Source organism: Dasypus novemcinctus, chromosome 24 (assembly GCF_030445035.2).
Source record: "Dasypus novemcinctus isolate mDasNov1 chromosome 24, mDasNov1.1.hap2, whole genome shotgun sequence".
Classification (NCBI taxonomy): Eukaryota; Metazoa; Chordata; class Mammalia; order Cingulata; family Dasypodidae; genus Dasypus; species Dasypus novemcinctus.
In genome coordinates, this window is record NC_080696.1 from 8,407,215 (window position 1) to 8,426,539 (window position 19,325).

The window sequence follows — 19,325 nt, forward strand, 5'->3', positions numbered from 1 at the left end:
ATATCATTGGCATCTCTGGGCAATGGCAGATGCCACATGAACTGGTTTGTTGAGTTCCTTCCAGTCCATCTCCACCTCTACACCCCATAGGATAGGAGGGAGCTAGTGTTCCCTCAGCCTCTCAGGACAACTGCAGGCACTTTTGACCTGCACAAACCCAACTGTTGGGCACCTGTAGTTCCATCCCCATCCCCAATAGGACAAGAGATGGACTGTGTTTGCTCAGCCTCTTTGGGTAACTGCAGGTGCTTTTGGCCCATACAGCCTGGACTGGTAGGTAATTGTGAATCTACCCTAATCACCCAATAGGAAAGGAGGGGGCTGGTGTTTCCACAGCCTTTCCGGACAATGGCAGGCACTTTCGGCCTGCATGGACTGGACTGTTGGATGCCTATGGATCCAATCCCACCCCAATAGGATAGGAGGGTTCTGGTGTCTTCACAGACTCTCTGGGTAATGGTGGGTACCTCTGGCCTATAGGGACTGAACTGTTGGGCACCTAGATTCAATCCCACCACCAAATAGGATAGAAGGAGGCTGGTGTTTCCTAGGTCTCTCCAGGCAATGGTGGGCCCTTTTGGGCTACAAGGACTGAACTTTTGGGTGTGGGTTGTTCTGTTTCCACCCCTAAAGGGCAGAAGAGACAGTACTCCCTCAGGCTCTCAGGGCAACTGTGGGCGTATTTGGTCCACACATATCAGATTGTTGGGCACTCTGGAGGGTCCATTCTCACCCCCGGCAAGGAGGTGGTCTGATGGTACGTCAGTTGCTCTGGGCAACTGTGGTCATTTTGGACCCAAACAGCATAGATTTTTGCCCACAACTAGAGCTCCACCCCCACCCAAGGTAGGAGAGGAAGGGTGGAAGCTTCATCAGTCTCTCAGGCAACCACAGACAGTCTAGTCCTGCCTAACTTGTTATTATACACGGCTGCAGCTCTGTCCCTCATCCTGACAGAGGAGAAAGGTGGGAGGAGCTTCATCAATTCTGGGGCAATGTGGGTGGCTTCAGCCTCAACAGCTTACAGACCAACTACATCCTTGACTCCTACTACACAATGAGCAAGGGAGAAAAGACAAGAAAGCTGTAAACTAAAGGGAAAAACTGCACCCAGAATAAATACATCTAGCAAGCCAGATGCAAAAACACCAACAAAAAATTATGGTCCATACCAAGAAACAGGAAGATATGGTCCAGGTAAAGGAAGAAGATAAGCCTACAAATGACAGAAGGGAGTTGAGACAATGAATCACAGATGTTCAAACAAATCTCCTTAATAAATTCAATGAGATGGCTAAAGAGATTAAGGATAGTAAGAAGACTGGGGAGCACAAAGAAGAATTTGAAAGCATATATAGAAAAATAGCAGACCTAATGGAAATGAAAGTTGCAATAAATGAAATTAAAAACACACTGGATGGAGGCACATAACAGCAGATTTGAGGAAGCAGAAGAAAGGATCAGTTCATACAGAAGAACATATGAAGAAAAGGATGGAAAAAATTGAACAGGGCCTCAGGGAACTAAATGACAGCAAGAGATATGCAAACATATATTTCATGGGTTTCTCAGAAGGAGAGAGGGGAAAGGGGCAGAAGGAATACTTGAAGAAATAATGGTAGAAAATTTCCCAACCTTATTGAAGGACATAGATATCCATGTCCAAGAAGCAAAATGTACTCCCATCCAAATAAATCCAAACAGACCAACTCTGAGACACATACCAATCAGAATGCCAAATACCAAAGACAAAGAGAGAATTCTGAGAGCAGCAAGAGAAAAACAATGCATAGCATATAAGGGATACCCAATACAATTAAGTGCTGATTTCTCATCAGAAACCAGAGACAAGAAGTCAGTGGTATGATATATTTAAGATACTGCAAGAGAAAAACTATCAGCCAAGAATTTTATATCCAGCAAGATTATCTTTCAAAAATGAAGGCAAGATTAGAATATTCACAGATAAACAGAAACTGAGAGAATTTATAACAAAAAGACCAGTTTTGCAGGAAAAACTAAAGGCAGTATTACAGCCTAAAAAGAAAAGACAGGAGGGAGGCTTGGAAGAGAGTCTGGAAATGATGACTGTATCGGTAACACTAACTAAAAGTGTCAAAAGAATGGTGAAATTAAAATGACAGATAAAACCCAAAGATCAAAATGGATGAAATAAGAACTCCTTTACAGTAATAACATTAAATGTTTTTTGTTTTTTTTTAAAGATTTATTTATTTATTTAATTTCCCCCCCTCCCCTGGTTGTCTGTTCTTGGTGTCTATTTGCTGCGTCTTGTTTCTTTGTCCGCTTCTGTTGTCGTCAGCGGCACGGGAAGTGTGGGCAGCGCCATTCCTGGGCAGGCTGCACTTTCTTTTTCACGCTGGGCGGCTCTCCTCACGGGCGCACTCCTTGCGCGTGGGGCTCCCCCACGCGGGGGACACCCTTGCGTGGCATGGCACTCCTTGCGCGCATCAGCACTGTGCATGGCCAGCTCTACACGGGTCAAGGAGGCCCGGGGTTTGAACCGTGGACCTCCCATATGGTAGATGAACGCCCTAACCACTGGGCCAAAGTCCATTTCCCCACATTGAATGTTAATGGATTAAATTTCCCAATCAAAAGACACAGACTGGTTGAATGGGTAAGTAAATATTAGCCATCTAAATGCTATCTGCAAGAGACTCACCTTAGACCCAAGGATACCAATAGACTGAAAATGAAAGGTTGGAAAAAGATATTCTACACATGCAGTAACTAAAAATAAGCTGGAGTAGCTACACTTGTATTAGATGATATAGACTTTAAAAGCAAACTGTTATTAAAGACAAGGAAAGACATTACATATTAATAAAGCAGATGATTCACAAGGAAGAAATAACAATCATAAATGTATATGCACCTAAACAGGATGACCCAAGATACATGAGGCAAACACTGGCAAAACTGAAGGGAGAAATAGACATCTCTACAATAATAGTTAGAGATTTCAATACAACACTCTCAGCATTGGATAGAACATCAGGGCAGAGGAATCAATAAAGAAACAGAGAGCTTGAACTAAATGAACTAAACCTAATAGACATATAAAGAACACTGCATCCCAAAACAGCAGGATATACATTCTTTGCAAGTACTCATGGATCTTTCTCCAGGAGAGACCATATGTTGGGTCACAAAGCAGATCTCAATAAACTCAACAAGATCAAAATTATACAAAGCACTTTCTCTTATCATAATGGAATAAAGTTGGAAACCAATAAGTGGCAGAAAAAGGCAAAATTCACAAATATAGGGAGATTAAACAACACACTCATAAATAATCAATGGGTCAAAGAAGAAATTTCAAGAGAAATCAATAAATATCTCGAAATGAATGACAATGAGAACACAACATATCAGAACCTATGAGATGCAGTGAAGGCAATGCTGGGAGGGAAATTTATAGCCCTCAAAGCTTACATTTAAAAAGAAGAAAGAGCTAAAATCAATGTGCTAACTACACAGCTGGAGGAAGTAAACAAAGAACAGCAAACTAATCCCAAAGTAAGTAGAAGGAATGAAATAAAGATCAGGACAGAAATAAATGAAATTGAGAAAAACAAAAAACAATAGAGAGAATTAACAAAACCAAAAGTTGGTTCTTTGAGAAGATTAACAAACGGACAAACTCTTAGCTAGACTGACTAAGGAAAAAAGAGAGAAGATGCAAATAAATGAAATAACAAATGAAAACAGGTATATTACCACTGATGCCACAGAAATAAGAGAGATTATAAGTGGATACTATGAACAACTTTATGCCAAAAAACTAGACAATGTATATGAAATGGGAAAAGTCCTAGGAATGTACAAACAATCTATACTAACCCTAGAAGAAAGAGAAGACCTCAACAAACTATTCCCAAGTAAAGAGATTGAAGTAGTCATCAAACAGCTCCCCAAAATGAAAAGCCCAGGACCAGACAGTTGCACAGGTGAGTTTTATCAAGCATTCAAAGAAGATTTAATATCAGTCTTACTAAAGCTCTTCCAAAAAACTGAACAAGAAGGAATGCTACCAAACGCATTCTATGAAGCCAGTATCACCCTAATACCAAAGGCAGATAAAGCTATTATAAAAAAGAAAATTACAGACCCAGTTCTCTAATGAATACACATGCAAAATCCTCAAGGAAATGCTTGCTAGCCAAATCCAAGAACACATTAAAAGAATTATTTATCATGATCAAGTGGGTTTTATACCAGGCATGCAAGGTGGTCCAATATAAGAAAATCAATCAGCATAATACACTACATTAATAAACCAAAGAAGAAATATCACAGGATCTTATTTACTGACATGGAAAAAGCATTTGACAAAATACAGCATCCTTTCTTGATAAAAATACCACAAAAGATAGAAATTGAAGGCAATTTTCTCAACATAATAAAGGCCATATATGAAAAACCCACAGCTAACATTGTACTCAATGGTGAAAGACTGAAAGTTTTCCCGTTGAGATCAAGGACAAGACAAGAATGACCATTGTCACCACTGTTGTTCAATATAGTGCTAGAGGTTCTAGCTAGAGCAATCAGGCAAGAAAAAGAAATAAAAGGCATCCACATTGGAAAGCAAAAAGTAAAACTCTCACTATTTGCAGATATGATTCTATATCTAGAAAGTCCTGAAAAATCTACAACAAAGTTGCTAGAGTTAATAAATTACATCAGTAGAGTGTCAGGATACAAGATCAATACAGAAAAATCAGTAGTGTTTCTACACAATTGCAATGTGCAATCTGAGGAGGAAGTCAGGGGAAAAATTCCATTTATGATAGCAATTCAAAGAATCAGATATTTAGGAATAAACTTAACCAAGGATGTAAAGTACTTGTATTAAAAAAAAACTATAATGCATTGCTAAAAGAAGTTTAAAAAGACTTAATAATTGGAAGAACATTCCATGCTCATGGCTTGGAAAACTAAATATCATTGAGATTTCAATTCTACCCAAATTGATATACAGATTCAATGTAAACTCAATAAAATTTCCACCAGCATTTTTCAAACAAATGGAAAACAAAATTATCAAATTTATCTGGAAGGGTACGAGGCCTTGAATAACCAAATACATCAAGGAAAAGTGAAGTTCAGGAACTCTCACTTGCAGACTTTAAATCATATTACTTAGCTACAGTGGTAAAAACAGCATGGTATTGTCATAAAAATTGACACACAGACCAATGGAACTGAACTGATGGTTCAGAAACAGACCCTTACATCTATGGCCTAGTGATTTTTGACAAGCCGTCAAACCCATGCAGCTGGGGCAGAACAGTCTATTCAACAAATGTTGCAGTGAGAACTGTATATCCATAGCCAAAAGAAAGAAAGAAAACTCCTATATCAAGCCTTATGCAAAAATTAACTAAAAATGGATCAACATAATACTCCTTGAAAAAAATGTAGGGAAACACCTTCAAGACCAGGAATCTGGTAGGTGGCAGATTCCTAAACCTTACGCTGAAAGCACAAGCAACAAAGGAAAACATGGATAAATGGGACCTCCTGACACTTAAAACGCTGCTGTGATTCAAAGGACTTCATCAATAAGATGAAAAGGCAGCCCACTCAATGGGAGAAAATATTTGGAAACCATATATCCAATAAGGGTTTGATTTCCATTCTATATAAAGAAGTCATACAACTCAACAATAAAAGAACAAGCAATCCAATTCAAAAATGGGCAAAAGACTTAAATAGACATTTTCCAAAAAGGAAATATGAATGGCCAAAAAGCACATGAAAAAATGTTCTATATCACTAGCTATTAGGGAAATGCAAATCAAAACAACAAGATACCTTCTAACGCCACATAGAATGGCCATTATTTATAAAACAGACAACAATAACTGCTGGAGAGGATGTAGAGAAATAGGTACATTCCTACACTGTTGGTGGGATTGTAAAATGGTACAGCCTCTGTGGAAGACAGTTTGACAGTTCCTCAGGAAGCTAAATATAGAACTGCCATATGGTACAGCAATTCCTCTACTAGGAATATATCCAGAAGAACTAAAAACTATGACATAAACAGACATCTTCACACCGATGTTCATAGCAACATTATTCACAATTGCCGAAAGATGGAAATAACCCATGTCCATCAACCAATGAATGGATAAACAAAATGTGGTATATACATATAATGGAATACTATGTTGCAGTAAAAAGAAATGAAATTGGGACATATATGATAACATGGATAAGTCTTGAAGACATTATACTAAGCAAAGTAAGCCAGATACAAAAGGACAAGTAGTACATGGTCTCATTAATATGAACTAAATACAAAAAAGAAACACATGGAGTTAAAACCTAGAATATAGGTTATTAGGAGATAAGATGGGGATTGAGAAGAACTACCGAAGCTTGATATATGCAGAAGTTTTAATTAACTTGACTGTAAAAGTGTGGAAATGGATAGAATTGATGGTAGCACATTATAGTGAGTAGCAGCTGGTTTATAAATGGGATTGTGGCTAAAAAGGATAGTCTGGGGAAGTAAATGTCAATTGAAAGAAAGCTAAAGAATAATCTAGGGACTGAATAACACAGTGAACCCAGAGGTGGATGAGAATTGTGTTTGAGGGTACAAATGCAAGAGTGGTATTTTGTGAGCTAATGTAGATTGTATCACTATTGCAGGGTAGTGGGAATGTGGAGAAGCATGGGAAAACTACAATTAGTGTGACTTACAGACTGTGGTTAACAGCAGTATTATAATATTCTGGGAAGCAGGCTTGGCCCAGTGCATAGGGCATCCGTCTACCACATGGGAGGTCCGCGGTTCAAACCCCGGGCCTCCTTGACCCGTGTGGAGCTGGCCCATGCGCAGTGCTGATGCGCGCAAGGAGTGCCCTGCCACGCAGGGGTGTCCCCCGCGTAGGGGAGCCCCACGCACAAGGAGTGCGCCTGTGAGGAGAGCCGCCCAGCGTGAAAGAAAGTGCAGCCTGCCCAGGAATGGCGCCACCCACACTTCCCGTGCCGCTGACGACAACAGAAGCGGACAAAGAAACAAGACGCAGCAAATAGACACAAGAACAGACAACCGGGGGAGAGGGGGAATTAAATAAATAAATCAATCTTTAAAAAACAAAACATGCAAAGTGTTGGTGGAGGGGTGATGTATAAGACCCATGTATGATGTTATATATGTTTATTTTGTAAGTTCACAATCTTTACTATACACTTATTGTTTATGCATGTTGATGTCTGAATGAAAGACTTCAAAAAATATATACTCAAAAAAAATGAAGCAAATGCAAAGGCTAAATCGTCCCTTCTTCCCTTCTCTGCCTCAACCCGCCTGCAAGCACACCTGGGTCTGTAAACTGTTAATATCTACCATGTCTATTCTCTTCTCTCATTTCCTTAATAAACTGCCTAACTAAACCATCATGTTCCTAAATTCTTTCATGTAACAGAGCCAAGAACCTAGAGGAAATCAGCAACAATTTGTCAAAATTATTCTTGAGTGGGGAGTACATGTAGCTCAAGTGGTTGAGCACCTAGTTCCCATGTACAACGTCCTGGGTTCAATCCCCAGTACTTCCTAAAAACAAACGAACCACCAAGCAAAGAATCCAACTCTCACTGGGGAGCAGATGTTGCTCAAGTGGTTGCCCACCTGCTTCCCATGTATGAGGTCCTGGGTTCAATCCCCAGTACCTCCTAAAAAAAATTATTCTTGAGGAAGCTATTTGTAGTATAGAACACTACATAAGGAAAAATGAGTTTAAGTTTATTGATTATCTACCCACTATGTTCTTTATTGACATTAGCCCATTCTTCAAAACAACCCTACAAACTGGTTCTAGATAGTTTGATTTTTTTTCACAGGAGAAAACTAAGGCCAAAATCATACAGCTAAGATGTTTCAGAGCTTGCTCTGTTTAGTTCCAAAGCCTACATCACTGTGAATGTAGGTTTGAGACATGGAATAATCTCCAGTATAATGATACCAGACACTATTATTTTACTGGCACCCTTTCTCAACTTTCTCTGCTCATATTCAGACTTAGAGCTATCCAATCTGATTCTATTTGTAGAAATGACTGTGTTGGTTCTTCAGGTCTTAAGATGATGGAACACCTTTCTGCCAACTACACACAGCATAAGGAACAGTAATCAGAAATGTTTTATAGTGGAGTAGTGGAAAAAATAAATGACGGGACGGTTGCAAGCATCTCTACCAGTAACACTTAAAGTTTACATTCAAGAACAGTGCTAAGCCAATGGTATCTTTTACCCTTGTTTAGATTTAACCTTTGGTGGCATTTGACATTATTGACCACTCTATCCATTTTTGAAATATTTCTTTTCTTTGATTTCCATGTTGCTACTTTCATTGGATATCCCTTCTTCATCCCTAGGTCCTCCTCAGAATTCTTTTCAGGGTTTTGTTTCCCTGACCTTCTATTAAAAGTTGATGATCTCCAGGGCTCTACAATTATTTTCTCTTAAATGATCTCTGAGAGTAAGCTCATCCATCAATATTATTTCCATCCAAAGTGGCTTCCATTTCCAAATCTATATTCTGGCCCTTTCAACCTGAGTTCCAGAGAAGTAAGTTCAACTGCCTACTCTTCAGCTCTACTTAGAAACCTCATAGGCACCATATGATCAATATATTAAGGTTGTTCTCTCTATCCAGTATTCTTTGTACTAACTCTTCATCCTGTATCACAGTATCATCTACCCAACTGCAAAAGCTGGACACCTGGGAGTTATCTGTATTTCTGACTTTTTTTCTAGCTGCTCCACCCACACACAGCCAATCAAGCTCCCCTGCCTGTCAATCTTACCTCCTATCATTCAAATTCATCTTGCCCCCATCTTCACCACATGCGTGAGAGTTTGAATTTGATAAATACCAAAAGAAGATTATGTCTTTGAACTAATCCATTCCTGTGGGTGTGAGTCCCTTTGATTGTACTAAATTCAGTTAAGGGACCTTTGATTAGATCACTTTAGGGCTTTTGATTGGACTACATCAGTGAGGTGTGACACAGGTTCAGTCTCTGCCCTCTTGCTGGGTCTTATATAGATAGAAACAGAGAGAAAGAAGACACAGAAAAGGGAGTGCTACCATTCTGACCCAGCCACATGACAGGATTGGAGGATTGGTAGCAGCAGAAGCTGAAGCACAAAGCCTTGAAGAGGATGGGCCCATGAAGCAGTTCCAGGATGAAGAGATGGTCAGCCTGGAGGGGAAGGTAGGGACCTTAGCAGAGATCGGTCACCACCTTGCTTCGCCACATGGCAGGACACCAGGATCACCAGTACTGGACTGTGGTGAGAAAGCATCTCTGATGGTACGTTGATCTGGACATTTCCTGGCCTCAGATCTGTAAGCCTTTATCCTAATAAATTTCCCATTATAAAAGCCAACACATTTCTGGTACCTTGTATAGGCAGCCATTTGACAAACTAAGATATCCCCTGTCTTGACAAAGGACAACACCACCTCTCTTTTGATTTACTACAATGAGTCTCTTACTGGCCTCCTTGTGGATCTCCATTCTTATGCAGCTCAAGTCCATTTTCTTTACTTAGAACGAATATTCTAACATACATAGCTGACAATAATACTTGCTTTAAAAAACAAAACCAAAAGCAGCTGCAATAAAACCTTCAAAAGCAATGTTTCTCAACTTTGGTTAGAGATTAGATCAACTGAGAGCTTCAAAAAATCCCATACCTCAGGCTACTCCCATGACCCATTTAAAAATCTTGTAAGGTGAGATCTAGTCATCAGAATTTTGAATGCTCCCCAAGTGCCCCCAAGCCAACAAGGGAATTTTAAATGCCTTGAAAAGGTCTAAATACTTCTACATGATCTAGCTCCTCCCATCCACTCCAGTACTGTCTCCCTTGCTCCCCAATGATTGTGGGGATACACGGTCTTGTCTGTCTCTCAGTAGATTGACCATGTTACGCTTTCTTTGGCCACTGACCTGCACACATGGTGTTCCCTCTGATTCGGAAAAAGATTAAATGTTTCTCCAGGCATTATTCCTTGAGGCCTCTACCATGTACAAACTGGCTCCTCTATATATTACCAAAGTATCTTGGTCTTCCCTATGATCAAATACTTATGAAAGTTCATTGGAATTATGGTCTAACAGTTTGTTTCTTCTCCTAGAGAATTAGTATCTAAAGGGTTCAGGTCACGTTTGCCTTTGCTCACTACCTAGTATACTTTAGACAGTTCTTAATGGCTATTTGTAAAATAAATGAATAAAATGAAAATATAATCAGAACAAGTGAAGATGACTAATTTGAATTTCTGAAGGAATTAGACTCTAACGCCAGGGTGGAGTGATTTTTCAATTCTTTCTGTCATTTAACAAATGCTTATTGAGAGTCTACTATGGGCCTGACACTTAAAAATTTTGGGGATATATCACTGAACAAGAAGGACAAAGCTCTTCTTCCTACGGAGCTTACTTTTCGTGGGGTATATGCATCCAGGAAAATGTGCCGGAATGATAAAGGTACTAGAGTTCACAAGCCAGGCTTCCTGTCCCTCTGCATGCATTCCTTGGATGTTACTATTTGCCTGGTCGGATTGACTTTCCCTTTTCTACTTCTCCATTGTGTACCACCCTCCTTGTGACAGAAGAGGAACCTTTTGTTAGATATTTAAATTATGCTCTAGCTTGAAGCCATTCCCTTTCTTAATTGTGGTACATATAACTTATCTCATATAATTTATTTTGATTTTGTAATTTATCAAATTGGAAAACCAATTACAATTGGGAAGCCAATTATCCTTCTTTACAGGTCATTGGGAAGAAGGGGACACTTCAATATTACTCCCATTGGTAAAAAATGGATAATTTAATGAATGCAAGCCCACAATTACATAGGCCCTTCTTTTCACAGAGTGCTTTCCAACAATATTCTAATATCATTCTTCACAGAAACTTTAAAGTAGGTCTTTCCATGTCCAGATTAGGAAACGAATAAAACAATGTCAAATAGCTTTTCATAAATCACACAATTAGTATTGACAAGATCAGCATAGCAACCCAGATTTCCTGGTACCATATCCAGTTCTTCATCCACAATACAGCTATGGCTAATGAAGTCCAATGGGTCAAATAGTCCCTAATTTCAAATTGTATGTAATGGTAAACATTAGCCATATGTAGCCATATATGACTACTTGAATTTAGGTCTAAATTAGATAAAATTTAAAATTCATTTTCCAGACTTCTACTTCTTGCCAAGTTGGAGTAACAAGGCCCAGATTTATCCTCTTACCAGAAATAACAAAAAAACAGACAAAATATATTAAACAGTGGTTTCCAAGACACTGGTCATCATGCAGTGAAAGGACAGTGATCCTGTGAGACACAAAACAAATAACAAATGAGTCCTACAACTGACCTACCTTGTTGCCTTGAGAAAATTTCCAGGCTGCAGTTCAAGGAGGGGGATATCAAGTGAAGAGCAGCTGACCCCCTGAGTTCTGGAAACAGAGTTGAGAGACTGGCAGACCAAAGCAGCTGGAGTTTGCAGGATGGCATCCAGAGAGTAGAGAGCTGAACAGAAAGAAAAAGAGAAAATGTTGGAGATCTGAAGATGATTTCCCTCGAGTATTAAGCTGAGGGCTGATAAGCACAAGAATGGGAGGAAGTAACTGGAGGCTGGGGAAAGACCTTTCCAAAAAGTCTACCACATGGGAGGTCCGTGGTTCAAACCCCGGGCCTCCTTGACCTGTGTGGAGCTGGCCCATGTGCAGTGCTGATGCGCGCAAGGGGTGCCGTGCCACACAAAGGTGTCCCTGCATAGGGAAGCCCCATGCGCAAGGAGTGTGCCCCGTAAGGAGAGCCACCCAGCGCGAAAGAAAGTTCAGCCTGCCCAGGAATGGCGCTGCACACACGGAGAGCTGACGCAAGATGACACAACAAAAACAAACACAGATTTCCATGCTGCTGACAACAACAGAAGCGGACAAAGAAGAACACACAGAAATAGGCACAGAGAACAGACAACTGGGGGGGGGAGAAATAAATAAATCTTAAAAAAAAAAGTTTAGAGGTAGCAATGGCTGGCACTCATACAGAGCCAATTTCCATCAGTCAGACTGGAAAGCGTCAAGATTCATAGGGCATTGGGTAGAGTACTTAAGAAAGTCTTGCTTCAGGAGTGGGGAAAAATTAGCCCTAGAGTTAACACTATTCCGGTTACACACCAAATCTTAAAGCAAGACTCAAAAGGATGAAACTGTTTCCAAGTAACTTAACTATGTAGCAGAACAAAGATCAGGAATATTTATAAGTGTTTTAGCACATAATGTAGATAAACCTTTGGCAAACAGGACTAGGTTAATAAAAAAGGTATATTTATAGGAATATAAAAATTTCTAGTGCCCAAACAAGATAAAATTCATAATACCTGGCATCCATCTGAAAATTATCAGGCACACAAAAAGACAGGAAAATATGATCACTAAAGAGAAAGTAAATCCTCTATTTGAAATGAATCCACAACTGAATTCAGTTATTAGAATTAGTAGGCAAGGAATTTAAAACAATTATTATAACTATTATAACTATATGTTTGAAAAAGACCCAAATCAATTATCTAGAGATAAAGACTCTAAGGTGTGAGATAAAAAATAAAGTAGATGGGATTAGCAGCAGATTAGATATCACAGAATGAAAAATTAATGAACCTAGAGACATAGCAATAAAGACAAATGAACAGAGCACCAGTGATTTGTGGGATAACTTCAAATAGCTTAATATAGGTATAAGTGGATTCTCCACAGGAAAGAATATAGAGGGAGGGACAGAAAAAATATTTAAGATATAGTGTCTGAAAATCTCCCACACTTGAGAAAAAACTATATATCCACCAATTTAATAAGGTCAATGAAGCCTAAGCATTAGAAACACGAAGAAAACCATACTAAGACACATCATAATTATGCTGTTAAAAAGCACTGGTTCAGAGGAGAACCAGCAAGATGGTGGCAGAATAAGGAACTCCTAGAGTCAGCTCCTGCTACAGGGCAGTTAGTAAATACCCAGCGCTATCTGGAGCTAGCTGAATCACCTGTTTGGGGGCTCCAGGATACCAGAAGAGCATCCTGCCACATCCTTGAAGGATAGGAAGGAAGAGACTGCCCATCTGCAGAGAATATTAATAAGTAGAGCACTCCAAGCCACAGAGACCAGTGCCCATCTTCCATTAGAGGAACAAGCTACCTCAGGAGCTGTTCCATGGCTGAAATCAAAAGCTCCACATCCCAAAAACAGGGGAGGAAGAGACAGTTGGGCACCAAATTTAGCTACTGATGAGTAAATTCAGCAGGCTAAAGTATAATCCTGAAAACAGCTAAAGTTTGAGCCTGTCCAAGTCAGAAAGAGGCCAGTAGTTGCTGTCTTAACTCCACGCATGGCATAAGGGGAAGCTGGGTGGATTGAAAATCACAGTGCTGGTAGGGACCAGCTTCTTTCCATCCAGATGAGATTGCAGGTCTAGCTTAAGCCCCAGCCCCACCTCTGGGAGGGAGGAAGCTGGGGGGAAATTACTGGCCAAGCCATGGAGGCCAGTGATTGTCCTACTTTGGCAACACAGGCTGTCCCAGGAGCTATTCTGTGGCTGGAGTTGGAAGCTCCCTTTCTCAAAAACAGGAGAGGAGGAGATGGTTGGCCACTGATTTTGGCTATTGATTAGTAGACTCGGCTGGCTAAGGTGTAACCCTAGAAATAGCTAGGGTTTGAATCTGTCCAGGTTGGAAAGAAGACAGTAGCCACCATTTTGACTCCGCCCCCAGCCTGAGGGGAAGCCAGGCCTGAAAATCACAGTAACAGTGAGAACTGGTTGCTTTCGCCCAGATTGGCCTGCAGTCTTAGCCTAGGCTTCATGCCCACCTCTGGCAGAAGGGAGCCTGGCAGGTCCTGCACCAGCCTATCCAGGCAACTGCAGGTATCTTGGGCTGGCACAGACTGAATAATCAGAAGTCTACCGGGGCAACTGTGGTCATCTTGGACCCACACTGCAGAGATTGCTGCCCACACCTACAGTTCCATTCCTGCCCTAGGCAGGGGAGAATGGGGCATGAAGCCTCCTCAGTCTCTCTGGGCAACTAGTCTAGGCCTGCATGACTTGGATTATTCCATACAGCTGTGACTCTGCCCTACTCCTGGCAAAGAAGAAAGTTGGGAGAAGATTCATTGGTTCCTGGCACAATGAGGGCAGCTTGAGCCTCCAAAGTTTATAGCACCAATATATCCTTGGCTCCTACTGCACAACCATCAAGGGAGAAAGGGCAGGAAGCCCTAAACTGAAGAGAAAAACTACACCCAGAATAAATACTCTAGTAAGTCAGATGCCAAGACACCAACAAAAAATTGTAATCCTCACCAAGAAACAGGAAGCTATGGCTCAGTTAAAGAAACAAGATAAGCCTCAAGATGACATAAAGAAGTTGAGACAACAAATCATAAATGTTCAAACAAATCTCCTTAATAAATTCAATGAGATGGCTAAAGAGATTAAGGATATTAAGAAGACATTGGACGAGCACAAAGAAGAATTTGAAAGCATACTTAGAAAAATAGCAGATCTTATGGGAATGAAAGGCACAATAAATGAAATTTTAAAAACAGTGGAATCATATAATAGCAGATTTGAAGAGGCAGAAGAAAGGATTGGTGAGCTTGAAGAAATGGCCTCTGAAAGTGAACATATAAAAGAATAGATAAGGAAAAAAATAGAAAAAATTGAACAAGGTCTCAGGGAACGTAAAGACAGCAAAAGACATGCAAACATATGTGTCATGGGTGTCCCAGAAGGAGAAGAGAAAGGAAAGGGGCAGAAGGAATATTTGAAGGAATAATGTTAGAAAATTTCCCAATCCTATAGAAGGACATAGATAGCCATGTCCAAGAAACACAATGTACTCCCATCCAAAAAAATCCTAATAGACCAACTCTGAGATACCTACTAATCAGAATGCCAAATGTGAAAGACAAAGAGAGAATTCTGAGAATAGCAAGAGAAAAGCAATGCATAACATATAAGGGATACCTGATAAGATTAACTGCTGATCTCTCACCAGAAACCATGGAGGCAAGAAGACAGTGGTATGATACATTTAAGATACTGCAAGAGAAAAACTTCAGCCAAGAATCTTATATCTGGGAAGACTGTCTTTCAAAACTGAGGACAAGATAAAAATATTCACAGATAAATAGAAATTGAGTGAATTTCTAACCAAAAGACCAGATTTTCAGGAAATGCTAAAGGATGTGCTAGGGCCAGAAAAGAAAAGACAGAAGAGAAAGGCCTGGAAGAGAGTCTAGAAATGAAGATTATGTCAATAAAAGTAACCAAAAGTGTCAAAAGAGTGGGGAAAATAAAATATGACAGATAAAACTCAAATAGGAATAAACTTAACCAACGATGTAAAGCACTTGTATTCAGAAACCTGGAACTCAGTGTTAAAAAAAATCAAAAAAGGCCTAAATAATTGGAAGAACATTCCATGCTCCTGGATTGGAGGACTAAATATCATAAAGATGTCAGTTCTACTCAAATTGATAAACAGATTCAATGCAATCCTGATAAAAATTCTACCAGCATTTTCTTTTTAATTGAAAACATGATTATCAAATTTATTTGAAAGGATAAGGGGTCCTGAATAGCCAGAAACATGTTAAAATGGAAAAGTGACCTCTAATCTCCAGACTTTAAATTATATTATCTAGCTATAGTGGTAAAAACAGCATGGTACTGAGATAAAGACATACATAGACCAATGAAACCAAAATGATGGTTCAGAAACAGACCCTCACATGTATGGGCAAGTGATTTTTGACTAGCTTGTCAAACCCACACAGCTCAGGCAGAACAGTCCATTCAACAAATGGTGCTGAAGAACTGGATATTCATAGCCAATATAAGGAAAGAGGACCCGTATCTCACACCTTATCCAAAAATTAACTTAAAATGGATAAAAAGCCTAAATATACAAGCAAGAACCATAAAGCCTCTAGAAGAAATTGTAGGAAAATATCTTCGAGCCCTGGTGATAGATGGTAGATTCCTAAAGGAGATAAGAAGAGGACTGAGATGGACTACTGATGTTTAATGTATGTATAAGTTTTAATTAGCTTTAATGCGAAAGTGTGGAAATGCATAGAGTGGATGGTAACAAATAATGAGTAACAGTTAGTTTATAAATGGGGATGTGGCTGAAAATGGTAGTCTAGGGATGTAAATGCCAACTGACAGAATGCTGGAGAATAATCTAGGAACTGAATTATGGTTGATGGTACAGATGCAAGAGTGTCCTTTTTGAGATAGAGCAAATGTACATCACTACTACAGGGTGGTGGGAATGTGGAGAAGCATGGGAAAAGTGCAACTGGAGTGACTTATAGACTGTGGTTAGCAGAAATAATGTAATAAGCTTGCATCTATGACAAAGATGTACTATGTTGTTAATGGGGCATTATGGAGAATATGTGTCAAATGTACCCTATGGACATAGTAACAATCAGATGATATTATTTAATCTGTAACAAATATTCCACCACAGTGTGGTGTGTTGATAGATGGATATTGTTTGGGAATTCTGCACATGTGCATTTTATAAGTTTATAACTTCTGTCATAAAAATATATTTAAAAAATAATAATAGGGTGGGTTGGGGGAAAAATACACCAAATATAAGATAAGGACTATAATTAGTAGTAAGATTTTGACAATATTCTTTCATAATCTTTAACAAATGTCTCATGACAATGCAAGGTGTTGGTGGAGGGTTGATGTGTGGGACCCCTGTATAATGTTATGCATGTTTGCTTTGTAAGTCCACAACCTTTACTATACATTTATTGTTTATGTATGTTCAAATATAAATGATATAAAGATAATAATAATAATAGGGTGGGTTGGGGGAAAATACTTTGGTTAGTAGCAATATTTTAACAATGCTCTTTAATCATTAGTTTAAAATGTTTAACAACAATGCAAGGTATTGGTGATAGGGTGAGTTATGAGAGTCCTGTATGATGCTATGTGTTTGTTTTGTAAGTTCACAACTATTATTATACACTTGTTTATGTATGTTTATATGTGAGTGATATACTTCAATAAATTGTTTTTTAAATTAAAAAAAGCAGTGGTACAGAGAAAATATTGGAAGGAATCAGTGGGGGTGGGAAATATATTATTAATAAATACAGAGAAACACACATAACAATGACATCTGATTTCCCTTCAGAAATAATACAAAGAAGAAGACCGTTGTAAGATTTTTAATGTACTGAAAGTAAACCTATCAGCCTGGAATTCTATGTCCAACAAAAATATATTTCAAAACTGAAGTTGAAATGAAGGTATTTTGAGTCAAAAAAACTGATGGGAAATACAGAAAATAAATTCCAAAATGATAGACTTAAATCTAACCATATCAGTAATCATATTAGGTGTAAATGGTCTAAATACAACAAGGAAGAGGCAGGGTTATCAGACTGGATTAAAAAAAGCCTGCACAAAATACATCATATGTAGAAAGACATAAGTAGGTAAAAAGTAAAGAATGGAAAAAGATACACTAACACTCATCCAAAGAAAGCTGGGGTGGCTATATTCATATCATACATAGTAGATTTCAGAGCAAAGAGTATTACCAAGGATAAAACTGGTGATTTCATAATGGTAATAGAGAAGATTCAACAAGAAGGTCCAACAGTCCTAAATGTTTAAGCATGTAAAAACAACTTCAAAATATATGAAGCAAACCCTGTTAGAACTGCAAGGAAAAATAGACAAATCTACAATTGTTATAGGAGAATTAATGCCCCTCCTTCCATAACTGATAGAAAATAAGTAAGGCTATAGATGATCTCAACAACACTGTCAACCAATATGACCTAATTAACATTTAGAGAATGCTCCACTCAATATATTTTAAATGTACAGAGAACATTTACCAAGATATTAAGGGTTTTAAAACATGTATCAATAAACTTAAAATGGTTCAGTCATATAGTTTGTTCTCTGATTATAATGAGGTTAAATTACAAAAAAATTACAGAAAGCTCTCTGGAAAATCTGCCAATATTTGGAAGCTAAACAACACACTTCTAAATAAACCATGTATCATAGAAGAAATCAAAAGAGTATATCCCTGTTTGTATTAGAGGAATTGAAATTATAATTTAAAACCTTCTAACAATGAAAACTCGATGCCTAGATGAATTCACTGGTGAAATTTTCCAATCATTTTAGAAATAAGTACATATTCTACTCAAATTATTCAGAAAATTTCAAAGGAAGGAATACTTTCTAACTCATTGTGTGAAGCAAGCATTACTCTATTACCAAAATAATGAGATATTGTAAGAAAAGAAAACTACAGATCAATATCCTTCATTAACATGTATGCAAAAAAATTTAAACAAAAATGTTAGCAAATTGAAACCAATGGTATATTAAAGAGATAAGAGGTCATAGACAAATGGTATCTCTTCCAGGAATGCAAGTTAGTCTTTAACACTTGAGAATTAATCAACGTGATTTAACATATTGGTAAACAAAAAAAATATTTCTTAATAGATGCTAAAGAGAATTAACAAAATGCAACATCCATTCCTTACCAACACTCTCAGTGAACTAGGAATAGAAGGGAGGTTCCTAACTTGATAAAGGACATCTATGAAAAAATATACAGCTAACAGCATATTTAATAGGAGAAGACTGAATGTTTTTCTTCTAAAATAAAGAACAAGACAAGATGTTTGTTCTAACCACTTCTATTTAACAATGCTATAGAGATTCTAGCTAGAGCAATAAGACAAGAAAAGCAAAGCAAAGGTATAAATATGAGAAAGTAAGAAGTAAAACTGTCTTCATTCATTAAAAAATCTCATGTACTCTCCAAAAATGTGCAAGAAAATAATGGATGAGTTAAGCAAAATTGCAGGATATGAGACCAATATACTAAAATAATTTTATTTCTGTATCCTCACAATGAACAATCAAAAAATGAAGTTCAAAAATTTTATTTAAAACAGCATCAAAAACTAGAAATACTTAGGAATAAATGTAGCAGAATAACATTGTACATTGAAAGCTACAAAAGATGATGGAGAGAAATTAAAAACCTAAATAAATGGAGAAATATACCTAATTCTTGGGTCAGGTGACTCAACATTGTTGAGATCAATTCTCCCTAATTTGAACTATATATCCAATGCATTCCCAATCAGAATCCCAACTTGCTTTTTTCTTTCTTTCTGTTTATTTGCAGA

At 38.3% G+C, this 19,325-nt stretch overlaps 1 protein-coding gene across 2 annotated transcripts in view; it reads right to left on the reverse strand.

The window, feature by feature from the left end:
- Positions 1 to 19,325, reverse strand: part of PAK5 (p21 (RAC1) activated kinase 5) — a 309,974-nt gene that overhangs the window by 193,468 nt on the left and 97,181 nt on the right. For both annotated transcript variants that reach the window (XM_058287556.2, XM_071211561.1), the window contains exon 2: positions 11,444 to 11,594. The gene's annotated coding sequence lies outside the window, so the exon portion shown is untranslated. The remainder of the gene's footprint in view (positions 1 to 11,443; positions 11,595 to 19,325) is intronic.